The sequence below is a fragment of the Saimiri boliviensis genome, chromosome 2 (assembly GCF_048565385.1).
Source record: "Saimiri boliviensis isolate mSaiBol1 chromosome 2, mSaiBol1.pri, whole genome shotgun sequence".
In the NCBI taxonomy this organism is placed as follows: domain Eukaryota; kingdom Metazoa; phylum Chordata; class Mammalia; order Primates; family Cebidae; genus Saimiri; species Saimiri boliviensis.
The window spans coordinates 14321729-14334876 of NC_133450.1; the positions used below are offsets into that span (position 1 = coordinate 14321729).

At 43.9% G+C, this 13148-nt stretch overlaps 1 protein-coding gene and 1 pseudogene across 4 annotated transcripts in view; one reads left to right on the top strand and one right to left on the bottom strand.

Annotated features, from left to right (window-relative positions):
* The window catches only part of ZNF609 (zinc finger protein 609), a 269562-nt gene that overhangs the window by 184506 nt on the left and 71908 nt on the right, over window positions 1-13148 (bottom strand). The gene's annotated exons all lie outside the window — the stretch shown is intronic.
* LOC141583389 (glyceraldehyde-3-phosphate dehydrogenase pseudogene) lies at window positions 8137-9574 on the top strand (annotated as a pseudogene).

The window sequence follows — 13148 nt, forward strand, 5'->3', positions numbered from 1 at the left end:
AACACTGCACTCCAGACTGGACAAAAAAAACCTATCTGTATCTAAAGATTCATGACCTATTGTGGATTACTAAATACAAAGCCATCAGCAACTGACAAAAAGTAAAGTAGTGTTGGTATTCCACTGCTTTAAACATGAGTTTTCTCTTTTGACCAGCCTCCCCACATCTCTCTCACCACCTGTCTTCAAATAATCACAAACTCCTGCCTACTCCTTTCTCTCCAAGAATATGCTGTGAGGAAGAAAAGATGATGATGGGGGAAGATGAGAGAAAAGAATCCTAACATAAAGTATAGAAGATACACAGAGAGCTAGCATCATAAACCAGCTAGTAATAAAACTCTTGGTCAGGTGAGGTGGCTCACACCTGTAATCCCAGGACTTTGGGAGGTGGGACAAGAGGATCACTTGAGCCCATGAGTGCGAGACCAGCCTGGGCAAGATGGTGAGATCCTACCTCTACAAATATACATAAAATAGGCTGGATGTAGTGGCTCAGGCCTGTAATCCCAGCACTTTGGGAGGCCAGGGCGAGCTGACCATCTGGGGTCAGGAGTTTGAGACCAGCCTGGACAACATGGCAAAAACCCATCACTACTAAAAATATAAAAATTAGGTGGGCAGGCCAGGCATGGTGGCTCACATCTGTAATCCCAGAACTTTGGGAGGCCGAGGCAGGTGGATCACCCGAGGTCAGGAGTTCAAGACCAGCCTGGACAAAACAGTGAAATCTCGTCTCTACTAAAAATACAAAAATTAGTCGGGCATGGTGGTGGGCACCTGTAATCCCAGCTACTCAGGAGACTGAGGCATGAGAATCACTTGAACCCAAGAGGCAGAGATTACATTGAGCTAAGATCATGCCACTGCACTCTAGCCGGGGTAACAGTGTGAGACTCTGTCTGGGGGAAAAAAAAAAAAAAATTAGGCAGGCATGGTGGCCGGCGCCTTGGGAGGCTGAGGCAGAAGAATCACTTGAACCTGGGAGGTGGAGGTTGCAGTGAGCTGAAATCGTGCCACTGCATTGAGTAAAGATCGCACCACTGCATTCCAGCCTGGGTGACAGAACAAGACTCTATCTCAAAAGAAAAATATACAAAAACCAGTCAAGCATGGTGGTGCAAGCCTGTAGTCCCAGCTACTCAGGAAACGGAAGCGGGAGAATTGTCTGAGCCCAGGAATTTGAGGCTGCAGTGAGCTGATTATACCACCACACTTTAGCCTGGCTAACAGGTCTCTATGAAAAATAAAACCAGGCCGGGCGCGGTGGCTCAAGCCTGTAATCCCAGCACTCTGGGAGGCCGAGGCAGGCGGATCACAAGGTCAAGAGATCGAGACCATCTTGGTCAACATGGTGAAACCCCGTCTCTACTAAAAATACAAAAAAGTAGCTGGGCATGGTAGCACATGCCTGTAATCCGAGCTACTCAGGAGGCTGAGGCAGGAGAATTGCCTGAACCCAGGAGGTGGAGGTTGCAGTGAGCCGAGATCGCGCCATTTCACTCCAGCCTGGGTAACAAGAGCGAAACTCCATCTCAAAAAAAAAAAAAAAGAAAAGAAAAGAAAAGAAAAGAAAAAAAAAGAAAAATAAAACCAAACAAAAATCCTCACTTTACAGATAATATTTTTAAAAACTGTCTGGCTTCTGACTATAAATTTACTAATATATTCTACGATGAGCCAAATTTACAAATAAACTATAATAAACCAGTCTAGGTTGGGCGTGGTGGCTCATGCCTGTAATCCCAGTGCTTTGGGAGGCCGAGGTGGGTGGATCACAAGGTCAGGAGTTGAAGACCAGCTTGGCCAACATGCTGAAACCCCGTCTCTACTAAAAATACAAAAAATTAGCCAGGCATGCTGGCACACGCCTGTAATCCCAGCTACTCAGGAGGCTGAGGCACAAGAATCACTTGAACCTGGGAGACAGAGGTTGCAGTGAACTGAGACTGCACCACTGCATGCCAGCCTGGGCAAGAGAGCGCGACTCCGTCGCTAAATAAATAAATAAACAAACCAATCTATAAACTAAAGCAAAAACCTCAAACATTTTGGTGAAGAAGAATTATTTTACATTTCTCAAAAGCTTAAAATGCCAGGATGGTAACAGTTTGTGACAATCCACTCTTTTAGCAACTGACTCTTTGATCTAGTAGTAGACCCCAAGATGCTATCTGAACATCTTATCAGTAGAAATATTTTTGAGGGAAATCTAACCCATCTGAAAAAGTTTTTCACCTTCTAATGCAACAAAGGAAAGAGATTAACCTAACAAGAGCAATATCTTAGGGTATATATTTTCAATGAAGAAGATAGTGCCCCTAAGGGGGCAAAACAATCATATTACAGTTTGTGTTCTACCAAAGCTCCGTGGTATATAAACACTTCTATGTAAATTTTTGCATCCAGTTTTTCTATAAACATGTTCCACATGCTCCAGTCACTAATTTCCCTTTTATTTATATCACTTCTCTGTGTTAAATAAGCTATCACATTTCTGTGGTATACAGTTCTCGTATTTCTTTCTTTCTTGTTTAAGACAGAGTCTCGCTCTGTTGCCCAGGCTGGTGTGGAGTGGCACACACTGCAACCTCCACCTCCTGGGTTCAAGCAATTCTCCTGCCTCAGTATCCCAAGTAGCTGGGATTCCAGGGATTACAAGCACCCACCACCACATCTGGCTAATTTTTGTATTTTCAGTAAAGACAGAGTTTCTCCATGTTGGTCAGGCTGGTCTAAAACTCCTGACCTCAGGTGACCTGCCTGCCTTGGCCTCCCAAAGTGCTGTGATTATAGGTTTGAGCCACCACACCCAGCCCCCTTGCGTTTTTGTTTGTTTTTATGAAACAGGGTCTCTCTCTTGTCCCCGAGGCTGAAGTGCAGTGGCACGATTTGGGCTCACTGCAGCCTCAATCTTCCAGGCTCAAGCAATCCTTCTTCTTTAGTCCCCAGAGTAGCTGGGATTACAGGCACATGCCACTTCACATGCCAGCTAATTTTTCTTTTTTTTGGTGGGGGGAGGGGGTGGAATTTTAGTATAGACAAGGTCTTGCTAAGTTGCCCAGGCTGATCTCAAACTTCTTAGCTCTAGTGATACTCCTGCATTGGCTTCCTAAGGTGCTGGGATTACAGGCATGAGCCACTGACCCCGGCCAGTTCTAGTATTTCATTAAGACCTGTTTCCCTGGTAAGATGGTGCATGTCTTTAATATGTATTGTGGTTTTTACTCTCAAAATTCAGAAACTATATAACTCAAGGTCCCTAGTTGCATACAGAAATCAACCCTAGCTGATTCAAGCAAAAGTTGAAGGTCAGTAGTGGGTGACTCACCGAATTTCCAGGAAATCTGGAGAATCAAGCTCAGAAAACAAGAAAGAACAGGAAGAGGCTATACAACCATAATAAAATCATGCCACAGGCTGGGCATAGTGGCTCATGCCTGTAATCCCAACACTTTGGGAGGCTGAAACAAGAGGGTTGCTGCAGGCCAGGAATTCAACACCAGCCTTGGCAACATAGCAAGACCCTGTCTCAATAAACAATTTAAAAAATTAGCCAGGTGTAGTGGCATGCACCTGTAGTCCTAGCTACTCATGAGGCTGAGGTGAGAGGACAGCTTGAGGCCAGGAGTTCAAAGCTGCAATGAGCTATGATAGTGCCACTATACTCCAGCCTGTTCCACAGAGTGAGACCTCGTCCCTAAAAAATATGTATTTTTTAAAAATCACCCAGTTAGAAAATGGTGAGTCCTTATTTCAATGGCCAAAGAAAAAAATTAATGATAATAAAAAAAAAGAAAGTAGGCAAAAGACCTCCAGAGACGATTCACTGAAGAGAACACACAGGTGATAAGCAAGCATATGAAAAGAAGTTGAACACTGTTAATCATTAGAGAAAAGCAAATTAAAACCACAATGAGGTACCATTACACACCTGCTTGGATGGCTAAAATAAAAAATAGAGATAACACTAAATATTGGCAACAATGCAAAGAAACTAGATCTCTTGGCCGTGCACGGTGGCTCACGCCTATAATCCCAGCACTTTGAGAGGCCAAGGTGGGCAGATCACAAGGTCAGGAAATCAAGACCATCCTGGCCAAAATGGTGAAACCCCATCTCTACTAAAAATACAAAAAAATTAGCTTGGTGTGGTGGCATGCGCCTGTAGTCCCAGCTACTCGGGAGGTTGAGGCAGGAGAATTGCTTGAACCCAGGAGGCGGAGATTGCAGTGAGCCGAGATCACACCACAGCACTACAGCCTGAGTGACAGTGTTAAATTCCATCTCAAAAAAAAAAAAAAAAAAGAAGAAAAGAAAAGAAAAAGAAACTAGACCTCTTACACATTGCTGGTGGTAATGTAAAATGGTACAGCCACTCTGGAAACCAGTTTCTTAAAAACCCAAACACAATTACCATATAACCCAGCAATTGCACTCTTGGGCAAAAAAGTGCCCAAGTATACACATAGTAAATTAAAAGATTAGTGCTTTGAGAAAAAATAATGGAACACGGTAAAAGGCAGGTACAGAGGTGGTTGCAGATTTCAAACAGGTTGACATTTTAGTAAAGACTTGACAGAGATGAGGGAGCTGGCCATGCTACTTACTTATCTGTGAAAAAAGAATTCTAGTAGCCAGAACCTTCCGTGTAAGAGACCTAAGGCAAGAGAAGCTGCATTTCAAGCAACAGCAGAGTCCAGTAAGGCTGGAGTAGGGAGAGTAGGAGATAAGTCCATATGCATGACAGTAGGAAGAAATAGGAGATAAGTCCACAGAGGTATGGCAGAGAGAAGCACAGATGATGCGGATCACTGACTTTTTCTCAGCATGAAATTAAGAACCAATGGAGGGTTCTGAGCAGAGGAGTGATAATGAATGGACAAGTTTCAAAGAATCATTTTGGCTGCTGTGCTGAGAAGAGACTATATGGAAGCAAGGGACATAACTTAGGAAGAGAGAGAATGGAACTTATCAAAATTTTAGAGTTGACAAGGGTGTTGAAAGTAATTTTTTCCCCAAGTCTTTCATTTTAGAGATAAGGAAACTGAGGCCCACATAATTGAGTTTTCCAAGGTCATGTATTTAAACTCTGGAATAAGGCTGGACACAATGGCTCACATCCATAATCCCAGCACTTTGGGAGGCTGAGGTGGGAGGCTCTTTTGAGCTCAGGAGTTTGAGATCAGCCTGGGCAACATAGGGAGAACCCATCTCTACAATTAAAAAATTGGCCAGGTGCAGCAGCTTGTGCCTGTAATCCCAGCACTTTGGTATGCCAAGGCAGGCAGATCACAAAGTCAGGAGATCAAGACCATACTGGCCAAGATGGTGAAACCCATCTGTACTAAAAATACAAAAATTAGCTGGGTCTGGTGTCTCACATCTATAGTCCCAGCTACTCAGGAAGCTGAGACAGGAGAATTGCTTGAACCCAGGAGACGGAGGTTGCAGTGAGCCAAGCTCGCACCACTGCACTCCACCCTAGGCAGCAAGAGTGAGACTCCAGCTCAAAAAGAAAACACTAGCGGAGCATAGTGGCCCACATCTGTAGCCCTAGCTACTTGGGAGGCTGAGGTGGAAGGATCACTTGAACCTGGGAGGCACTGCAGTGAGCCATGATTGTTGCCACTGCACTGCAGGCTGGGTAACAGAGTGAGACGTATCAAATAATAATAATAATAAAATCTGGGCCTTCAGTCTGGAGAGCTGTCAGCTCCACAGACTCTCAGGCTGTTGGTCTTTAAAAAATAAAAATAAAAATAAAATCTGGAATGATCCATTTTGCATTCATGTAGCCTTTTCAGTGTTTTTAGGTTTATCATCTCATCTTATATTCAGCAATCCTTGGGGCAGTTCATAGGGGAGCTGACAAATGACATTCATTTGGCCAAAACGGCTGGCCAAAATTAGGGACCAGGTCTAGAATATCCTCTCTCAGTACTCAATATAAAGCTATTAACTACATAGGGAATGAATCTGCCATCATGTCCATAATATCACAAAGTGCTAAATAACCTAAGTAATGGAAATGACTCATTCTGCTGATCTAATTCCATTGTCCCACAGGAGAGCCATAGCTATTAAATGAAGTACATGTATGTTAAGTAGAATGATATACAATACAAATTAGAAAAAAGTAATTCTGAGGCAAATAGGGAATAATAATTTTGTTCCACATGATATTGAGAGCTCAGGTCTCTTTCTTTCCTACACAAGTCTCATCCTGCAAGGTCTTTCTCAGATTTGAAAGCAGGTGATAAACAACAATGATTAACAGCAGGTGATAAACATCCCATAAGATGGCTATTGATAATAGCTCAAAGTATTACTTCTCTCCAGGGGTATGTGTACTTTTATAGAAAACTCAAAATCGCCGGGCACGGTGGCTCAAGCCTGTAATCCCAGCACTTTGGGAGGCCGAGGCGGGTGGATCACGAGGTCAAGAGATCGAGACCATCCTGGTCAACATGGTGAAACCCCGTCTCTACTAAAAATACAAAAAAATTAGCTGGGCATGGTGGCGTGTGCCTGTAATCCCAGCTACTCAGGAGGCTGAGGCAGGAGAATTGCCTGAACCCAGGAGGCAGAGGTTGCGGTGAGCTGAGATCGCGCCGAGCCGAGATCACGCCGAGCCGAGATCGCGCCATTGCACTCCAGCCTGGGTAACAAGAGTGAAACTCTGTCTCAAAAAAAAAAAAAAAAAAAAACTCAAAATCTTCAATTCCAAAGGAATTGCAGTCAAGTTAGCAGGGAATATTATAATGAAGGAGACTTCTGGCAGTTACTCAAATCACATTAAATAAATTCAAACTCAACAACTGTTTATTGTTACCTACCATATTGTCAGTCACAAAGACAAGACATGGCTCTTGTGCATGATGCTAAAAACGTAATCCCAGCACTTTGGGAGGCTGAGGTGGGTGAATTGCCTGAGACAAGAGTTCAACACCAACCTGGGCAACACAGTGAAACCTCGTTTTTACTAAAAGAGGAAAAAGAAAAATTAGCCGGGCATGGTGGTGTACACCTGTAGTCCCAGCTACTCGGGAAGCTGAGGAAGAAAAATTGCTTGAATCCCGGAGGCAAAGGTTGCAGTGAGCCAAAATTGCACCACTACACTCACTCCAGTCTGGGCAACAGAGCAAGACTCCGTCTCCAAAAAAAAAAAAAAGCTAAAAATGGAAGAAGACCATACAGAAAATACTATCTTTTGTTTACTGAATGCCTACTAAATATTAGGCATTGAACTAACTACTTTTCATAAGCAATATGTATCAAGTATTACACTTAGCACAGTGATTAGCAAATAACATGTTCAACATATTGTAGCCATGATACTATAATCTTTGTAATTGCATTTAATCTTCACTTCTGCTCTATAAAGTAGTTATCAGTGTTCCTTTACAGCTAAGTAAACTGAGGCCCAGAGGCTGGGTAATATGCTCAAGGTCAATAGCTATTAGGAGCCAGAATTCAGGCCAGCCACAGTGGCTCATTCCTATAATCCCAGCAACTTGAAAGGCAAGCAGATCACCTGAGGTCAGGAATTTGAGACCAGCCTGGCCAACATGATGAAACCCCATTTCTATTAAAAAATACAAAAATTAGCCATGCGTGGTGCCATGCACCTGTAGTCCCAGCTACTTGGGAGACTGAGGTGGTAGAATCACTTGAACCTGGGAGGCAGAGGTTGCAGTGAACTGAGATCACACCACTGCACTCCAGCAGGGTAACAGAATGAGGCTCTATTAAAAAATTAAAAAAAAAAAAAAAAAAACAAGGCCGGGAGCGGTGGCTCACGCCTGTAATCCCAGCACTTTGGGAGGCCAAGGCAGGCGGATCACCTGAGGCTGGGAGTTTGATACCAGCCTGACCAACATAGAGAGACCCTGTCTCTACTAAAATTACAAAACTAGCAGGGCATGGTGGCGCATGCCTGTGATCCCAGGTACTCAGGAGGCTGAAACAGGAGAATCACTCGAACCTGGGAGGCGGAGGTTGCTGTGAGCTGAGATCACGCCATTGCACTCTAGCCTGGGCCACAAGAGGGAAACTCAAAAAAGTCTCTGCTCCTCCTATTCGACAGAACAGCCTCATCTTCTCTCACATCACCAGCCGTATCCCTGAGACACCATGGTGAAGGTAAAGGTCGGAGTCAACGGATTTGGTGGTATTGGGTGCCTGGTCACCAGGGCTGCTTTTAACATTGATGAAGTGGATACTGTCGCCATCAATGACGCCTTCATTGACTTCAACTACATGGTCAACATGTTCCAGTATGATTCCACCCGTGGCAAATTTCATGGCAACATCAAGGCTGAGAACAGGAAGCTTGTCATCAATGAAAATCCCATCACCATATTTCAGGAGCGAGATCCCTCCAAAATCAAATGGTGTGATGATGGTGCTGAGTACATCGTGGAGTCCACTGGCATCTTCACCACCATGGAGAAGGCCAGGGCTCACTTGCAGGAGGGGAGCCAAACGGGTCATCATCTCTGTCCACTCTGCTGACATCCTCATGTTTGCAATGGGCATGAACCATAAGAAATGTAACAACAGCCTCAAGATTGTCAGCAATGCCTCCTACATTACTAACTGCTTAACCAAGGTCACAGGTAACCAAGGTCATCTATGATGACTTTGGTATCGTAGAAGAACTCATGACCACAGTACACGCCATCACTGCCACCCAGAAGACTGTGGATGGCCCCTCCAGGAAACTGTGGTGTGACAGCTGCGCAGGGCTCTCCAGAACATCATTCCTGCCTCTATTGGTGCTGACAAGGCTGTGGGCAAAGTCATCCCTGAGCTGAACGGGAAGCTCACTGGCATGGCCTTCCATGTCCCCACTGCCAACATGTTAGTGGTGGATCTGACCTGCTGTCTGGAAAAATCTGACAAATATGATGACATCAAGAAGGTGGTGAAGGCTGGGCGTGGTGGCTCATCCCTGTAAACCCAGCATTTTGAGAGGCCAAGATGAGCAGATCACCTGAGGTCAGGAGTTCAAGACCAGCCTGACCAACATGGAGAAACCCCGTCTCTACTAAAAATACAAAAATTAGCTGGGTGTAGTGGTGGACACTTTTAATCCCAGCTACTCAGGAAGCTGAGGCAGGAGAATTGTTTGAACCCAGGAGGCGGAGGTTGTAGTGAACCAAGATCACGCCACTACACTCCAATCTGGGTGACAAGAGTGAGACTCAGTCTAAAAAAAAAAAAAAGGAAGGTGGTAGAGCAGGCATCGGAGGGCCCCCTCAAGGGCATCCTGGGCTACACCGAACACCAGGTGGTATTCGCCAACTTGAACAGCGACACTCACTCTTCCACCTTCGATGCTGGGGCTTGCATTGCCCTCAACGACCACTATGTCAAGCTCATTTCCTGGTATGACAATGAATCTGGCTACAGCAATAGGGTGGTGGACCTCATGGCCCACATGGAATTTGGGCTTATTCCTCCAAGGAATAAGACCCCTGGACTACCAACCCCAGGGAGAGCAAGAGAGGAAGAGAGAGGCCTTCACTGCCGGGGGGTCCCTACCACACTCAGTTTCTCATCACACTGATAATCTGCCCTTTTCATAGTTCCCATGCAGATCCCTTGAAGAGGGAGGGGTCTAGGGAGCCCTACCTGGTCGTATACCACTAGTAAAGTTCCCTGTGCTCAGCCAAAAAAAAAATTAATTTAATTAAAGAAAAACAAGAAACCAAACAAAAGAACCATAAATAAAAAAGAGCCAGGATTTCAGATCATGAGGTTAGGAGTTCGAAACCAGCTTGACCAATATGATGAAACCCCGTCTTTACTGAAAAATACAAAAAATAGCCGGGCATGGTGGTGCACATCTACAGTCCCAGCTACTCCGGAAGCTGAGGCAGGAGAATCGCTTGAATCCAGGAGGCAGAGGTTGCAGTGAACCAAGATCACGTCACCGCTCTCCAGCCTGCGCAACAGAGCCAGATGACATCTCAAAAAAAAAGAGCCAGGATTCAGACTGAAGCCCACATAACTCTATAATTTGTGCTATTAACCCATATATAATATTCAACATTTCTATAATATTAATACGTGTTTAATTTCATTTGGAAGTCTGAGTAACTGGCTAGCAGGAATATGCTGTAAAAAGAAAGTGATATTTAAGCTGGATCCTAAATGACAAGTGGGAAAGAAAGGGGGTGAGAATAGAGTTGGGCCAGGTTAAAAATGATGAGAGTCTCAACAAAGGAAGTGGCAACAAGTATAAAGAGGGGACGTAACAAAAGATAAGCAGAAGAGTCTCTTAAAGAACCCCTGTGATGCACCAGATGTGAGCAGTGAGGGAAAGGTATCAAGGATGGCTCAAGTTTCTAGTTTGGATGACTGGGAAGAAGTATTCCCACTACTAAAATTGAGAAAGTACTGGAGAAAGAAATGGAGAGAGGAGGGCTTTAGGGACAAATTATGATTTTTCTTTGAACTTTGTGAATTTGAAGTACATTTGGGACAACCAAGCAAGGAAATCTGTAAGGAAAATTTAGGAGAGATGTCAGGGCAGGGAATGCAGGGAGTCACTGCTCTAACTACAGTAGTTTGAAATAATAATTGTGTAAGAGACTGACACATAGGTAGGACTCATGCCATCTTACATGGAAGGCTGGTCTTAACACTGAGAATATACTGAACTCTGAAAATAAGCAGGGCCATAACATGTGCCCAGAAATCAACACATGCCCAATACCTCCATCTCCACAGGAAATAAAAAAGAAAAGACAAGAAAGGTATATATCTGAAGACAAAGACTCAGATAGCTGTTAGTCTTTTAACCTTGCATACTCAAAATACTGGCAAACTAGATGATTAATAAAAATGTAAAAATGTGATGAACAGAAAGCATGAATGAGGGAAGCAAAAATAATTAAACAGAATTTCCAATGTTGTCCAGCTTAAGTAGGGAAAGAGACACTAGAAGCTAGGTGCTCTCAATCTTGTGTGCTTTACATTCCAGAGGTTTCTCCCAGCCTCCTACCTCACTTGTCCCTCAAGAATTACCCTGTTCTGAAGAACATCGACATAATTTTAAATCTCAAACTACAGTATAAATGTTCCCTTCAAAATCTCGTATTGGGCTGGGTACGGTGGCTTATGCCTGTAATTCCAGCACTTTGGGGTGCTGAGGTGGGAAGATCATTTGAACTCAAGAGTCTAAGACTAGACCGGGCAGTCTGTACAACATAGTGAAACCCTGTGTCTAAAAAAAAACATTAGCCACATATGGTGGCATGTGTCTGTAGTCCCAGCTACTTGGAAGGCTGAGGCAGGAGGACTGCTTGAGCCTGGGAGGTCAAGGCTGCAGTGAGCTGTCATTGTGGCACTGCACTCCAGCCTCGGTGACCACATGAGAACTCATCTCTAAGAAAAGAAAATCCCATATTGGTAAAAGTCATCTATAAAAAAAGTCCACAGTTAATTAACATTGTATTTAATAATTTAAGACTGAAAGTTACTCCCTGAAATCAGTGAAAAGTTAAAGTTACCTGCTCTTGCCACTTGTATTCATTGTACTGGAGGTTATAGCTAGATGAATTAGGCAATAAATAAAGAAAAAAGACATCAAGAATGTAGTAAGGGTCGGGCGCGGTGGCTCAAGCCTGTAATCCCAGCACTTTGGGAGGCCGAGGCGGGTGGATCACAAGGTCAAGAGATCGAGACCATCCTGGTCAACATGGTGAAACCCCGTCTCTACTAAAAATACAAAAAACTAGCTGGGCGTGGTGGCGCGTGCCTGTAATCCCAGCTACTCAGGAGGCTGAGGCAGGAGAATTGCCTGAACCCAGGAGGCAGAGGTTGCAGTGAGCCGAGATCGCGCCATTGCACTCCAGCCTGGGTAACAAGAGTGAAACTCCGTCTCAAAAAAAAAAAAAAAAAAAAAAAAAAGAATGTAGTAAGAAGTAAAACTCTCTCTATTTGCAGATAACATGATTTCATATATAGAAAATCCTAAGGAATGCACAAAAATCATATCAGAGCCAACAAATGAATTCCACAAGGTTGTAAGATATAAAATCATATACAAAACAATAGTATTTCTGTACTCAAGCAATGAATAATACAAATATGAAAGAGAAAACAATTCCATTTACAATAGCATCTAAAAGAATGCAATCCGGCCGGGCGCGGTGGCTCAAGCCTGTAATCCCAGCACTTTGGGAGGCCGAGGCGGGTGGATCACGAGGTCAAGAGATCGAGACCACCCTGGTCAACATGGTGAAACCCCGTCTCTACTAAAAATACAAAAAATTAGCTGGGCGTGGTGGCACGTGCCTGTAATCCCAGCTACTCAGGAGGCTGAGGCAGGAGAATTGCCTGAACCCAGGAGGCGGAGGTTGCGGTGAGCCGAGATCGTGCTATTGCACTCCAGCCTGGGTAACAAGAGCGAAACTCCGTCTCAAAAAAACAAAAAAACAAAAAAAAAAAAAAAAAAGAAGGCAATCCTCAGGAATAAATTTAACAAAAGAAGTGCAAGATTTTGGTATACAACCCACCCCCCCCAAATATGATTGGCAAAAAGAAAAAGAAAAAAAATAGGGCTGGGCACAGTAGCTCATGCTTGTAATCCCAGCACTTGGGAGGCTAAGGCAGGTGGATCACTTGAGGCCAGCAGTTCAAAACCAGCCTGGCCAAAAAGGTCAAACCCCATCTCTACTAAAAATACAAAAAATTAGCTAAGCATGGTGGCACGCACCTGTAATCCCAACTACTTGGGAGGCTAAGGCAGAATAATCACTTGAACCTGGGGGTGGAAGTTGCAGTGAGCCAAGATTGTGCCATTGTACCCCTGCCTGGGCAACAGAGTGAGACTCTGTCTCAAAGAAAAAAAAGTGCAAGATTTGTACAATGAAACTACAAAACATCATTGACAAAAATTAAAGAAATTCTAAATAAATGTAAAGACATCTCATGTTCATGGATTGGAAGATTTTACATTGTTAAGATTGCAGAACTCTCCAAACTGACTGAGTCAATATAATCTCCATCAAAATCCCAGCCTGCTTCTTGCAGAAATTGACAAGCTGATCCTAAAATTCACATGGAAATGGAAAGGACTCAGACTAGCCAAAACAATCTTGAAAAGAAGAATAAAGCTGAAAGACTCACAACTC